Consider the following 15,067-nt stretch of genomic DNA (forward strand, 5'->3'; position numbering starts at 1 on the left):
TATACTAACCTCGAAAAAGGGCATAGCAAAATTAATTTAAAATGGGTGGCGAAAGCCAAACACACTCTGGCTAGGCTTATAAATGCCCTAGTGCAGATAGCCTAGTATGAACCTCTGAACCATTGCTACACAAGGCAAGGAAAGGCATAAAACAATACTCAAATTCAGGACGTACAGTGGAATGGAGAGACCAATGGAAGACAGGGGTGTCAGTTTATTCCCTGACAAAACAGTCTAACATGCAAGAGATTGTTGATGCTGATGAGAAGGCCAGAAAGTAATGCTGTCCTTTAGGTGGGAAAAGGATGCAGATGATACATAATGAAAAGCTGGGTGGCTATGCAATACAGCTCACCATATGCAAGTAAGAAGAAAGCTTAGTTAAAAGTAGGATTATCAGATGAGCGGAAAATAAGTAGGAGGCATAGAGATTTTAATCTAGGTGCAGTGAAATAAGATGAATTCTTATCCAGACTAAGCGTGAGGAAAAGTTTCATTGCAGTCAGACTTGAGCAGAAAACAAAGTTTTCTTTCCATCTTGGAAACTCTGATATAAACCCTCAGCAATGTGGATAACTGAACCCAGGCAATAGCAAAGAGCGATCGTTTTACAATGTGCATAATCCCCAGATCACTCCTGGAAAGCAGCCCAAAAGCGAGCTCCAAGACTAGAGAAAGGCAGATTTAAGTCCTTTCTGCAGAAGCTCAAACCCACAACCCCTCACACTGATAATCTTCTCCCTAAATACTTAATGTCAGGAAAATCTTTGGCATACCCTCTTTTCAATTTTAGTAAATAGATCCATTTTAGAAAATTATGCCCTTAATTTCTGAAAAAGAACTCTTATTAATCCACTTCATAAAGATGGTAGCTCCAATGATCTCACCAATTTCCATACTACTGCCATCCTACCTATGTCCCTTGTCTAAAATACATGAAAAATGCATAACTCAAAGCAAAACACATTATTACCCAAACCAAACATAACTTCAGACCACACTACAGCAAGTTTCACCAGCCAAATCAATTTGCACAGAAACCCTGGTAAACTAGTCTCAACCATTTTTCTTAATCTATCCAAACCCTTTGATGCTGTATCTCAATAGCTACTGCTTGATCAACTGTCCTTACTAGGCCTTGATCACTCCACCCTCTCTTGGTTCCACAGCTATCTGACAGACATCAAGGTGTGAAACAGCTCAAGGAATCCCCCCCCCCGCCCCATCTCTGTATGAATCCCACAAGGTTACATTCTAGGTCTAATACTGTTCAGTATATCTTCATTAACGACCTATGTAAATCCTCCAAAGAGGTCTCGGTCATACAATATGCAGATGTCACTCATGTATGCAGCAAACACCTTTCAAAAACTTCAAGAATAACACAGAACTTGTTCTCCATGGAGTCCAGGCTCAATAACGGTCACAAAGCTCATGCTGGTTACATTTTAACAATATCAGAAGTAGATTCTTTACCATATCAGCCAATAAAACGCCTACTGATCTAGTCCATCATACAAAATTCCATGGAGTCATAATCGATGACCAACTAAAGTACGACTTGCACTTCCAGCTAACTATCAAAAAAGCATGAAAGATTAGGACTGCTTTACTGGAACAAAATACTACCTCAAAGGCACATCTTAAACAGTAGCAGCATCCTTTATGCAACACCTATTTTTAACCAACTTATAAAAAAGTCACTCCTAACAAACAAAATAATGCTGCAACAAAATGGCCAGGTTTGCTGCTAGTCACAAAGGAAATGTTTACCGCTGCATGGTTCTAAAACATCTTAGTTGTTCACAACTACCAAGCTACATGTTCGCTCCCCAATGAAATGGTGAGGGGGTGCTGTCTAGAAAAAGCCAGTAATCAACAAAGGGCCAAGGGTTTTAAGTTGGGAGTGGTCCTATTTTGCATATCAGTTTCTCTGTAAATAGTCCTAACTAAATATCTGCAATACATTTTCATGTCAGACAGGATAAAACATCATGGTGTTTTATTAATAAGGATCACAAGAACTCTTTCAATCACAGAAACTAAATTATATTTTTGCAAATCACAAATTACATATCACTTCATATGGATTTCTACCCCCCCCCCCCAATTCGTCAAGCTATCATCCTCAACAATCCTGAATAACGTTCGGCCTTCCAGGAATCATCACACAAGAACAAATGGAGGTGTATGCAGTCTCAGAAAGAACCCTTTCTAAACTTGCTCCAGCTGAATTCCTTACCCACCCCCCCCCAAGAGATCATAAACCTAACTACTATTCTGTGCTTTAGACAAACTATTTGAATTATCTTACTACATGTATTCAGTACAACTGCTTCAGGGATAACGTAAAAATACCACCAAACTCTATTGATTTTAGTGATATACTCCTACGATATTTCCTTTTTTGTCAGTGTAATGACTGCAACAGTGAATACACTCAAACATCTACATTTATGGTAAGTGTACACAACTGTACTTTCTGCACAGAACAATTTCGGCCTCACTAATATCTCACCTGCATGCTGCAATTTCCAGGGAAGGCTGGTAATATTTCCTAGTATTACAATTTTTTTTTCTTGGCCCAAGGTACATTGTTGCCACCAGTCCAGATTACCTGACCGGAGAGCTTCAGTTTGTTACGCTCTTAAGAAATAAGCATAATAACTATAGTCTCAGATGATTATGTATAGCCGTGCAGTTTAGCTATTGAGACTGCAGCTAGACACAGTTGCAGTCCATTTTCCACAAAGTCCTAGACCTAATCAAAACAGTAAAATGGTTGGCAGTTATAGTCCCTGAGGAGAGGGTTATGTCATCTAAGCCTTGGAGGAATGTCTTGTAATGGGTCCACAGTTTGGAGGACTTTAACCCCATTGTTTCAAGTCCTTTTTCTCCATGAGCCACAGTCCATGATGGTACATTCTGGAAGCTTTTGGTGAGACATTGGCTTGGAAAATCCAGTTATGTCATGTTTTAGTTAATGGGCTTGTTTTTTTCCCCCTTTCTAGCTAATAGCAAACAGGAACTGAAAGAAGGTACTCTGTTTCAGAACATACAATTACAAGCAACATGTATTTACCCTTCATCCAAATAAGATTTTATTTTACTTTACTCCCTACGGCGGTGGACAGCAAAATTGTTGCTTTTTCTTTGTATTGCATATGTTAAAATTAATAATTTTGTATTTTCCATTCACTTTTTATACATCTGTTATAAATAACTGCTGTACTTCCCAGAAGGGCACATTTATGAACACAGTTGCAAAATCTATATTTTGTATATCAAAGAAAAGCAAGCACAGGTCAGACATATTTCAATCGCTTGCATGCAGCACACATTCTACATACAGCCCTGCTTGTTCCTTCCTCCAGTTAAAACACAGTTGAGCATTGTATAAGGTTTCTATGCAGCTGATGTGCATTATTGTCTGACCAAATGCAGTGGCATATTCACACACCTCACACTGCTGACAGCTGCAACATCTTCAAAATGCTGAGCTGTTTTTACTTCAGCTCTAAACTTAAAAACCTACCTACACTTGAAGCCACATTATATGTGGTTCATAGGTTGATACTAGGCTATCGGCCTATAAAAGCCTAGTCATGACAATTCTCCGGTTGTTTATACCCACAGTGTTTACTTCCCTGGACCCCTGTCTGTTAGGGCGACAGACGTGATTCCCGAGGTGAATTTACAATCTCCCATCCAATAGTCAAGGTTCCTTTTGAAGAGGGCCAAAGCGGCGCTCTGCTTGACATGTATGGGCAGTCTATTCCAGAGTATGGTGAGTCTCTGGGTCAGGAATCTATCCCTCCGGCATGTCTTGTTCATTGTGACAACGAGGTTTAGTTCCCTGGAGCGTGTGGCTCTGAGGGATTGGGATTTCTTTAGGTGTAGCATGTCCAACAGCTCAGGGTTTGACATGGCCTTGTAAGTTGAGCAGAGGTCGCCTCTGAGTAGACGATATGCGACAAGAGTATAGCTGGAATTTTTTTTAGACTGCCTGCATAGGGCATCCGCTTTAGGCCTGTGATTTTTTTAGTGAGGTATTTCTGAGGCCTTCCCAACTGTTGCAGAGGTCTTGTGAGGTACATACCAAATGGGGCGTTGTACTCTATAATGGGTCTAATGAGGAATGAGTGCAGTGGGACAATGACCTTCTTTCTGAATGAAAAGCCCTTTGTGATGAGATGCGCCACATAGAAGGATTTCCTCACTGTTGTGGCGATGTGATTATCAAAGGTGAGACCACTGTCCACCTGTGTTCCTAAGTCTCACATCACACTTTGTGTTTAGAGTATTGCTGCCTATGTGGTAGTTCATGGGTACGTGTTTTTTCCCAAAGGGGATAACTGTACATTTCTTGGCATTGAGCTCGAGTCCATGACTCTGGCACCAAGCATCTGTTTCTGTAAGGCCCTTTTGTAGGATATCTACATCATTTGGGGAATCGATAATGGCTCCCAGTTTGCAGTAATCTGCAAACTTTGTTAGCCAGAGTCCCTTAGTGGTGGCCTGTACTTTAGAGAAGTAGATGCCAAACAAGAGCGGTCCCAAGACTGAACCCTGCGGTACTCCAATTGTCTGGAGCTGGATCTGGAATCGGATATTTTTAGTGTGTGTTGGCAACCCATTAAGAAGTTTATCTATGATTCCAGGGTGGGGGATGGTATTAAAGGCATTGGCGAGGACCAGATAGGCTGTGTGGACCACCTTACCCTCGTCCATGGCTCTAGAGACTGATTCAAAGAAATCAGTCAGGTTGAGGAGATAGGATCGTCCCTTCATGAACCCTATTTGGGTGGGGTCAAAAGTTTGAAGGTTGCCAATGTCCTTGTTTATAAGTTCCATGATAATGCGTTCCATGACCTTGCAGACCAGGCTTGTCAGACTGATGGGGGACGGTAGTTTCCAGGATTCAGGGTGGATCCTCCCTTGTGAAGTGGGATGACTGTAGCCGTGTGCCATTCAGTGGGCACGAAGCCTGAGGTGAGGCTGTGGTTGAACATGACGCTTGGGTGAGGTGTCAGTTCATTTTGTAGTTCATGTAGTACACAGCCCGGGATATCATCTGGACCCATGGATGCTGTATTTTTAGCTTTGGAGAGTGCGGTTTTTACCTGTGAGGCTGTGATAACCAGAGTTTGGCAATCTTCCTGTATTGGGATGGGCCCTTTGGGGGTGACGGGGGGTGAAATTGGCACTGAATCGATCTGCCAGAATATTGGCGATATCCTTGGGATCAGTATATGTAATGCTATTCTGTTGCAACTCAGAGCAGATCTGGAGCATTGCCACTTAGATTTTTGACATATGTATAGAATGCCTTGTGGTCTTTGGAAACTTTGGCAATTTCATTTTCGTAACTAGCTTTGGAGGATTTTATGAGGGATCTCAGCTTTTTGCCAAGGCTGGTAATGGAGTTTTTACGTCTTGGGATTTTCGTCTTTTCTGCAACAGTTTCTTCCTTCTGTTCTATATTTTGTTTATGGCTGGGGACCACCAGACTGGCTTCCTTTTTTTGGAGGACAGCATCTTGGTTCTGTTGGGGATGGCACAACTCATGCAAGAGTGTGTGCTTGTACAGTGCCTTTGTGTGGGATTCAGCCATTGAACATTCAGTTCCCTTCTGCATGGGTGTCATGAAGTTTGTCACTTCTGACTTGAGTAGCATGAAGTTGCCTTTGGCAAAGTTTTTAACGGTGGTTTCCTTACTGGAGGGTGGAGATGAATTGTGGATGTCAAGGGTGATTAGTTTAAGGTCAGACCTGACCAACGAGGGGGTGACCACTGGTGTGGAGCATCTATTTCCCATGTTGGTAATGACCAGGTCTAGGATATTTAAGCCCCTGGTGGGACTAAGAATTAGTTGGTCTAGGGCGCTGGAATTAATGAATTCCAAGAAATGTTGGGTGAAGGTGTTGGTAACAAAGTAGTTTTCCCAGTTAATTGTGAGGTAGTTGAAATCACCCAGTATTAGAGTGCTTGGTTGTATCTTAATATTTTCCAATATGTTTAGAAAGATGTGGTGGGACTCTTGGGGGATGGTGGGGGATCTGTAGCAAACTACAATTTGGATTGCAGCCTTACCTCATGTCAGCTGCACCTGGAGAATTTCAGATGCATTATGTTGAGCGACTAGCCTGGAGGTGTGAATGTCCTTGGTAAATATTGACACTCCACCTTTCGTGTTTCGGTCCTGGTCTGGTGGCCGAAAAGTGTGGTAAGAGTTGTAGCCTGGTATTGCCAGGGTGCTGTCTGGAGCCTTGAACCAGGTCTCTGTTACTGCACAGATACAGATGTTCTCCATTTTTAGGAGTGCTGCGAGAGAGTGCATTTTGAGGTTTAGACTTCTAGCATTGAGTAGCATTACCCTCAGATTTGGTGTAAAGTGAATGTTGCCCACAAACTGCTGAACTGTTGTAAACTAAAGCTGCTCTGCACCATTTGTTGCCTCATGTTCCAGCTATTGTCTACTGCTCACGTACTGCACTTTATTCTAGTGGACTACAACATCTGGTGTTTAATGATTTATTTTGTATTCTTTCTCTATCACTTTATATGGATTTAATTTTGTTGTGGTGTCTTTCGGCTTTTCCCAGTGAGGGGTCGCCACAGTGGAACTTCCGTCCGCCAATGATTGGCAGTAGATTTTTACGTGCCAAGTTGCCGGCCCTGACGCACAACCTTCAATGAAGGTACGCCCATTCACGCACGTCTCCACACAGAAGACGCTCTAGCTGAGAATCGAACAGGACAACGTCTTACTATGAGGCAACAATGCTACTGCAGCACCACCACTGTATGTTAACTAAATATATTTGCCATTGTGCTGGGATTGTGACTGATAAGGTTCCAAGGACAGGTCAACTTTCACTGGTTTCAAGAGTAGTGTTACCAGACTATATGTCCCAAAACCCCAAGAATAGGTAAGCATTCTGACTGTTAAAAGTGTCAAGATGCTAAGAATTGTGATAAGTTTGCTCCATCACTCGTAGCTTGAAGTCCGGCTTCTCTCTAGTTTTGGCTCTGCAAGTGTATAGTTTGGGACTATGACTTTAGAATGAATTAATATTTGTTCACTGTCAGATTTCATTTTGAGCTATAGTAATCATTTTTGTAGTATTCAAGGTATGCCATGACTTTGAGTGGTGCAGGAACTATGCATGTTTGCTTTTCTTACTTCCAAGTATTAGGATTATTTTTGCCAGCAGTTCACTGAATAGAAGCCTTACTTGACCACTGTTTCTTGCAAACTCTGTATGAATTCATTTTATGGGGAAATTTATTTTTTTCTCCTGTACTGTTGCATCTTTTTTGAAACAGTGTCTCTAGGCTGCAATTTTTGAAGAAGTTTGCTGTAGTTGCAAAATTTTCTGTTAAGTAGTGAGGAAAGCTAAGTTAGAGGAAGTAGCTTTGTTAATTCTTTTTTGTTTGAAAGGACATTCACAAAATGGAAATGTATATCTCTGGGTTAGAAACTGTTTACTATGGCCATTTTGTAGTTTAGCATAATGCTGTGAATTGTGAACACTGGGCTAGAGTTGGCAAAACCCTATTAAAAGAATGTTAAGGCCCCTCTCAAAGCTTTCCAGATACAAATAAGTTGATGCTTAGAACCTAAAAACTTTGGAAAGGTGTTTGTCTCCATGTATCTGATGGAGAATGCCTTTACTATGATTCAGATGAGGAATAAATTGCTCATTATGATCCAGATGATCTAGGTTCTGCTCCCAACCTGGGTGCTGGAGAAGCCAACAAGAGGGCTAGAGTAAGCTGTTGACACCAGGTCATTTGGTGATGGGTTGTGGTTCACTCTGCTGCAGTGCTGGTATCTGTTGGAGAGTGAGAGGTTCACAATATGCATTGTGCGAGTAGGATACATTTTTCTTGACTTTAAGTTGTATGTACATGGTAGCCTTTGTGGAGTAGATGCACTCACTTTGAGGGAATTAGTAGCATTCCATTCTGTCTGATTGCCTTTGTCTGCTGTTGAAGTAGCAAGGACCTCACAGATTGCTTCTAGATGGGCTCCGTTGCGGTGGTGGCGAGGAACATGCATGGTTGTGATGGGGAACATAGAGGACAGGCACACCTAGAAAAGGTGAACTTAAAGGGGGGGGGGGGACCTAATGTCGAAAGACTGCCTAAAATGTTTGAAAACCTAAAGAATTTTATTGACAAAATTTTAAAGCTACATTGGTGAGAAACTGTAAAAATAATTGCTAGGGTAGGTAATGGAACTTCTCAAAAAATTAGTTAAAATATACATCCACCTGCTTTAGGAGAGAGAATGCAAGCCCTTCCTCCTGCATTTATTTAGGAGATTTTGGCAGAACCTATGACACTGTAGGTACAAAGAACTAAAGTTTTATGGGTTTCTCAAGCAGTAAAGTATCCTAAGTCAGTCAGTTTTCCACTGCAAATGTTTGAGCCAAGACTGAAAAAGGTGCAGTGTTAACTGCAAGTGAAACTGAAATGTTTGAATGTTATAATTTTTTTTTTGAACAAATACCGTGGCATAACTGGAAAACCATTATTTGGAATTAAAGATAATGAGGTATGGTTGAGAAAGTTTGAATAAATAGGACTAACAGCTTTTACATAAATGAGGATCAAAACAGTAATCTAAACGAGAATAGGTAGTGTCACACTGGATACTGTATATGGAGAACCTCATGGGGATGAATATGAAAATGGAAGCAAATTAGCTTTACTATGTATTTCAGTATATATATATTTATATAAATTATGGCAGATCTTGATTAAAGCATAAAACCATTCAAATGCAATATCAGTCAAACTTAGTCGTGCTTAGTACTACCAGTCTAATGGAGAATATGAAAGAGTTTTTACTTGCGTCTTCAAAAAAGAAGCAGAAAATGGAGTGGGGCATGTCTCATGAGGGTGGGAATTAGAACTGCCATAACAGAAGCAACAAGCCTTTATATGAACTGCTTGTACATTTAAATGAAAGGATAAACAGTCTTCCAACAATTGTTTCGGTAGTTGTGAAAAATTGCTTCAATTAAGAAATGTAAGATAAAAAAATTTTGGATAAAGCAAGAGAAAGCAGAAAGGGAAGAATGGTGAAGGTTGTAACAAAGGTAAATTTGACAAAAACAAGTCAAAGTGGAAAACTGAGAATGCAGTCTTTAATGCTGTGTACTCATGAAGGCAGAAATGGGGTGTTTATGAAGATGGCAAATGCAGGAAACTACTGTAATTCTAATGCATCATTTGGGTCCAGTAGGATTCAAGGTGGCGTACCTGGGGAGCTGAAATCATAACTGGTAATGCATTAACTTTTGTAATTGTATAAATTGAGGGGGTAGACAGATTCATTTGTAGGTAGTACCAGGGGAAACTATGAAAGAAAGCAATTTAAAAAAACATTTAGAAACCACGGGGTTACAACACTGTAGGTACCATGTATGAACAAGAAAGTAAACACCAAACAAAAGTAACCACAGTACTAGATCAGAAAAGTACTCTATATGTGTTGTAAGTTAGCACATTTAGACAGTCCCCACTTTAGCCATGTGAATGGGGGTACTGAGGTGGAATTGCAGGAGCACACAGGCTATGTAAAATAGTATTGTGTTGCGTACCACAGGGCCACTTTTTATTGCTGAGATAATATTACAGAAGTAGTAGAAGGAAATGTTTGCTTTTTTGTATGCAACACAAATGCACAACAGTAGTCAGTGCTAATGTATAGCAAGCACAAGAAAAAGCTTGGCAAGACTAAAGATTTTCTAAAACTTCAATAATCCAAAAAAAGTGTCATTTTTTAAACATGTAGAAACCAGAAAAACAGAGGAAGGAACATAATTGGAGGGACATTATTAAACAACCAATAACAAGGGTTTGGGGTTTAATTTAATCAAATTATGCAAGGGAAATCAAGCAGAGTGACTAGTCTCTGAGGTTGGCAATGTACCATTTTGTGCAGTAAGATATCAGAAAACAAGAGATTTATCAGTTTTAGAGACACTGCTGAAATGCATACAACTGTTATGTACAATCCTCAAGACCTTTTGTGCCACTGATGACCTGATGTCAGTCTTCGGCCAGAGGCGGCCGATGCAGAGGTGCTGGGTCTCTGGTGTTCGGGCCAGCCAAGCGGGTGTGATGACTGCAACAGTGAAGACACCAACATCTACATTTATAGTAAGTGTACACAAGTGTACTTTATCCGGCAGGCGTACCAAAGCCAAAAGCCTTCTTGAAGCACTGTACATCCAGCATATGACCTCAGTCACAGATGTATGGGCATGAGATACTCAAGACCCTTTTCCCACCAGTCTAAAATTAGAAGCATTGCTAATGTCAGTCTGTGAGTACTGTGTCTTTGTGCCACTACCTCTGCTAAGGCTTGCTCAGATGAGATGCTCTTCATGTTTCACTGTTGCAGTTCTGACTTGTAGAATTTCTTTCTGTGGAAGCCCTTGGTCGGCCTGACTACCAGAGTAAAATTCTCCCTCCTCCTAACGCTGCTGGACACACTTCCCTGATGTCACTATAAAGGGAGCCAACTCACTAGCCTTAAAGAGAAATCTGACGAGTGTTTGGGCGATAGAAAATTCACCCAGAGGATCACTTCAGTCGCCTTGCTTGATAGGGGCACTGGGAATTAAAGTCAGGCAGCAAGATGCCAGGGAATCTTTTTGGGCTAGGCTTACATGGGCTCCAGGGCCGATAGCCTAGTACACACCTATGAACCTACGTATTTATTTTATTTGAATTTAGCCAAGGTAGAGCACTGATAACAGTGGCCCAATTTCAGTCTCAGCCCAGTCAAACACAGAAAATACAGTAGACTGAACATTTACAAGTCTAAACAGAAGAAACGTAAGAGGTAACTACAGCAGGAGGAAACAAGACTGAAGAGCTAGAAGTACAAGAGTAGATGTGTACAGCTATTTAGATGTATGTACATTTATCAATTACACTGTACACTTTCACAGCACTGAGACCAGTCTTTCTCAATTTATCATAGGATCATTAGGAGACTGATACAAGCAGTAACAGAACTTGGTGAAAGAGAGCAGCGTACAACAAATGAATAAAAAGAAAAAAAAAGGAAGCACTGCAACAATAAATCAACCAGGAAACTAGGAGAAGGGATTATAGAACATCAATCTGAAATACGAAGGGGTATTATGAGCAACACTTTGGCTCAGCAGCTAAAAGAAAATGGTAGAGATCATATTTTCACATTTAGGGTTGTAGACATGGTAACAAGGAGCATTAGACGTGGCGAGTAGGAATGGATTCTGCAGTTGAATGTTGATCATCTACCTGGAATTAATAAAACTGGTTTAAGAGAAACCATCTTAAGACAAACACAAGTGTGTTTATCAAATTTTAAAGAGCAAGAGTCATTTTATATTTTCTCTGTTGTATTTTATTGGCTGTGCGATTTCATGCGATTAACTGATTTTATATTTACTGTGGTTTCATTCTAAAGTGTCTGTACTGATGGAGGATTGTATCCAAAATCATTCGGAGATTACCAGGCTACTGACTGAGAGGTCATTTCAAACCTAGCTATTTCATTCCAATGCATTACCACAAAATGCTAGTCAAAACCCAAGACTGCATTTAGTAATGACTACCCATGTCCAGGAGGGTTGTGGGCACTATCTCCAGTAAGATTTTACAGTGCCCCATCCACTCGTCCAGGTTCCTCTTGAATAGTGTCATAGAGGTGCTCTGTTTCAAAGATGCTGCAGTCACTGGGAGACAAATCTGTCCCTCCAGCATGTCCTATTTAAGTTGCAGGCTATACAATTGTACTTCACTTGTACTTGTGTGGTTAAAAAAATTACTTTTTTAAACTGCAGAAACATCCTCCTCAGTTTTAACCAGTAATAAATAAGAGCAACTTGGCTATGTTGCTTGCTGAGACGCAATGTAAATGTACCACCATTTTTTCCCCTCTTCCTTTCTCTTCCCTAAGGCCACTCCTCTAAGCAAATGGGCTTTGCCTTGGATTACTATCACCAAATTACAGTTTTGTCTCTTTACCATAACTGTCACCATACATTCTTGAAATGGATTCTCACATAGTTAACTGCACACAAACACAGCAACAGAGTTGAATCAAGGAGCCTCAATCCTCACCACTGGCAACAGCTAGGGGATGTACACAATGGGAGGATGACAAGTATACACACAGTAAAGTGCAATTTCCCTTAAGAGCACACAAGAGATCACGGTCAGTCTGGGTCTGGTTTCTCACTCTTTCTCCAGATCCCCAGTAAGACTCCTCATTGGCACGGCTATAGGGCTGAGATCTCAGACGAGTGGCCAAGCCAACACCTCCAGCACCCTCTCTATCCAACCAGTGCTTTGTGTCCCTGCCCAAGTAGCTGACACACACTTTAAAGATTTGGTTGATATAAACACACACACACACACACACACACACACACACACACACACACACACGGGAAAGGCTGACCGGTTTACTAGCTATGCTTCCTTTTGCCCAGACTATAAAAGGTAGTTCCAGCTGCCACCAGCAACTCTATCAGCTACTATAATGCCCTTACAAAAGGTTGTCCAATCCTACAGTGTAAAGTTATTATCCAAATGGTAGTGTTTACCAAGACTTGCAAGGCCACAAAGATAATAAAACCACATTGCAGGACGGTCTCAAATACAGAAAACATTTAAACAAATTTTCACTATGTTCCTAGCTATATCAAAAAAAAAAAAAAAAGAGAGATACTATGCCCTAAATCTTACTTACGGATCCTCCTCCTCGGCACGAGGAGGAGGATGACCATGACCGTCATCATGAGGATGACCATGACCGTCATTATGAGGATGATCATCATGAGGATGATGATTATTATCATGATGTAAATAACGTAATCTTCTTGTAACCGACAACATTGATATAAAGGATACAAATGGCAAGAAAGTACTGTTGTGTGCACTTACTATAAATGTAGATATTAGAGTGCATTCATTGTTGCAGTCATCACTCTTGGGTTATCTGTCTGCAGGTAGCCTTCAGTCTGTCTGAATACCAGAGAATTGGTATTTCTGCATTGGATGCGGTCGCTCCAGGACTGACATCAGGTCGTCAAGGGTATAAAATCAGGCAGCCGACACCATTACATCAGTTTTTCTTGCCATAAATGTGAGGAGCCCCCCCAATAGGGGGCTAAGTTATGGTGGGGGAAAACACCAGCTGTAAAAAGTAAATACCAATACCCCTGAAAAAGGGGGAGTAGTAAAAGGCAGAGAGAGTTTAGAGAGAGAAAACCAGGGGGCTGGAGGGAGGGAAACCAGGACTGCAACAGTGAATACACTCATGGCAATACACTCATGGTAAATGTACACAACTGTACTATGTTCTTAGTGTTTCACTGTTGCAGTCATCACACTTGCGTAGATTCCCAAAGCTGAAGAAGGGTGGAGGCAGTCAAGAGGAGTTAGGGCTTGCTAGAATGCCTTGCAGGACCGCTGTTGCAAAACTTGCCCTGGATATGGAAAAGATAGGCAGGTGGTAATGCTTGGTGAAGGTGTGTACAGAACTTCAGGTAGCAGCTTGCAGGATGCCCCTGGTAGGGACTCCCATGAGGAATGCTGTAGAGGTAAAGGTTGCCCTAGCGGAATGTGTTTTGACCCCCTGAGGAGTTGGTTTCCCATGGTGCCTGTAGCAGAAATGGATGCAATGTGCTATCCACTTGGAAACTGTTTGCTTTGAAATGGCCTTGCCCTCTGCCCCAGTTGCAAAGCTGACTAGTAACTGATCAGAATTTCTAAAGGGCTTAGTCATATCAAGGTAGAATCTGAGCTGTCAAACATCCAAGGAGTCCAGGATCCTTTCCCCTTTACTTTGAGGATTAGGGAAGAAGGTAGGCACATGGACAGATTGGTTGAGAGCCAAACTGGACACCACTTTAGGCGTAAAGGAAGGGTTAGTGTTGAGGGAGACCCTGTCAGCATGGAAAATAAAGAAGGGTTCCACAGCCATAAGTGCTTGTAGCTCAGACACTCTTCTAGCTGAACTGATGGCCAGAAGCAAGGCTGTTTTCCAGGAAAGGAATTTTAACTCTGCTGATGCTGCAGGCTCAAAGAGGGGTAGCGTGAGCTTTTCCAGTACAAAGTTAAGGTCCCAAGCAGGGGTAGGTGCTCTCTTGGCAGCCTTAAGTTGTTTGCCCCTCTCAGGAATGGTTTGATAAGAGGGTGAGAGAAGAGATGTGGCTCAGTGTTGTAATGAGCTGAAATGGCAGAGGCATGGATCTTAATGGAGAAGGATAGGCCTCTGTGGAGTAGATCTGCTAGGTAATCCAGGATTAGAGGCAGGGAGGGTAGAGTTGTGTCCTCTCCTTTAGACTGAATCCAGGAGTACCACGTTTTCCACTTAGCATAGGATTTCCTGGTAATGGGTCTTCTGGCTTCAAGGATGACGTCCAGCACCTGCTTGCTTAGGCTGGCTACTGGGGAAGAATTCAAGGAATAAGCCAGGCTGCAAGATCTTGGGTTTGTAGTTGCAGATGCAAGATCTGTCCCCCCTGCTGAGAGGGCAGGGTTGGGTTCTGGTGTAGGTGCCAGGGTGGCACCAGTGACAGGCTTTGCAGGAGTGTGTACCAGTGTTGGCGTGGTCAATCCGGGACAATCAGAATTGCCCTTGGTCTGTCAAGTCTTATCTTGAGCAATAATCGAGAGGAGGGACAGAGAGGGAAAGGCATAAATTGAGAGATTTACCCACTGGAAGGATAGGACATCCACTTTCCAGGCCCTGCTGTGAGGTGTCCTGGTGCAGAATCTTCTGAAGTGGTAATTGCAGGGGGTGGCAAAGAGATCCACCTTTGGTGTCCTCCATTTCTGAATCGGAAGGTTCAAGGAGTGTAGCTCTAGTTGCCACTCGTGTGGATCTAGGAGATTTCTGCAAATCATCTGACAGTGAGTTTTGTCTGCCTGGCAGGAATTGAGCTTTTAGATGTACCTGCATGTCCAAGGTCATGTTCCATAGGGCCATGGCTAGCCTGCAGAATGGGCAAAAGGGGGTTCCCCCCCTGCTTGCTGATGTATCACAACT

The 15,067-nt window shown here is 41.9% G+C and overlaps 1 protein-coding gene across 2 annotated transcripts in view; it reads right to left on the bottom strand.

Moving 5' to 3' along the window:
* The window catches only part of ABHD11 (abhydrolase domain containing 11), a 554,138-nt gene that overhangs the window by 500,020 nt on the left and 39,051 nt on the right, over positions 1 to 15,067 (bottom strand). The gene's annotated exons all lie outside the window — the stretch shown is intronic.

Source organism: Protopterus annectens, chromosome 13.part0 (assembly GCF_019279795.1).
Source record: "Protopterus annectens isolate FY-2018-M chromosome 13.part0, PAN1.0, whole genome shotgun sequence".
NCBI classification, from domain to species: domain Eukaryota; kingdom Metazoa; phylum Chordata; order Ceratodontiformes; family Protopteridae; genus Protopterus; species Protopterus annectens.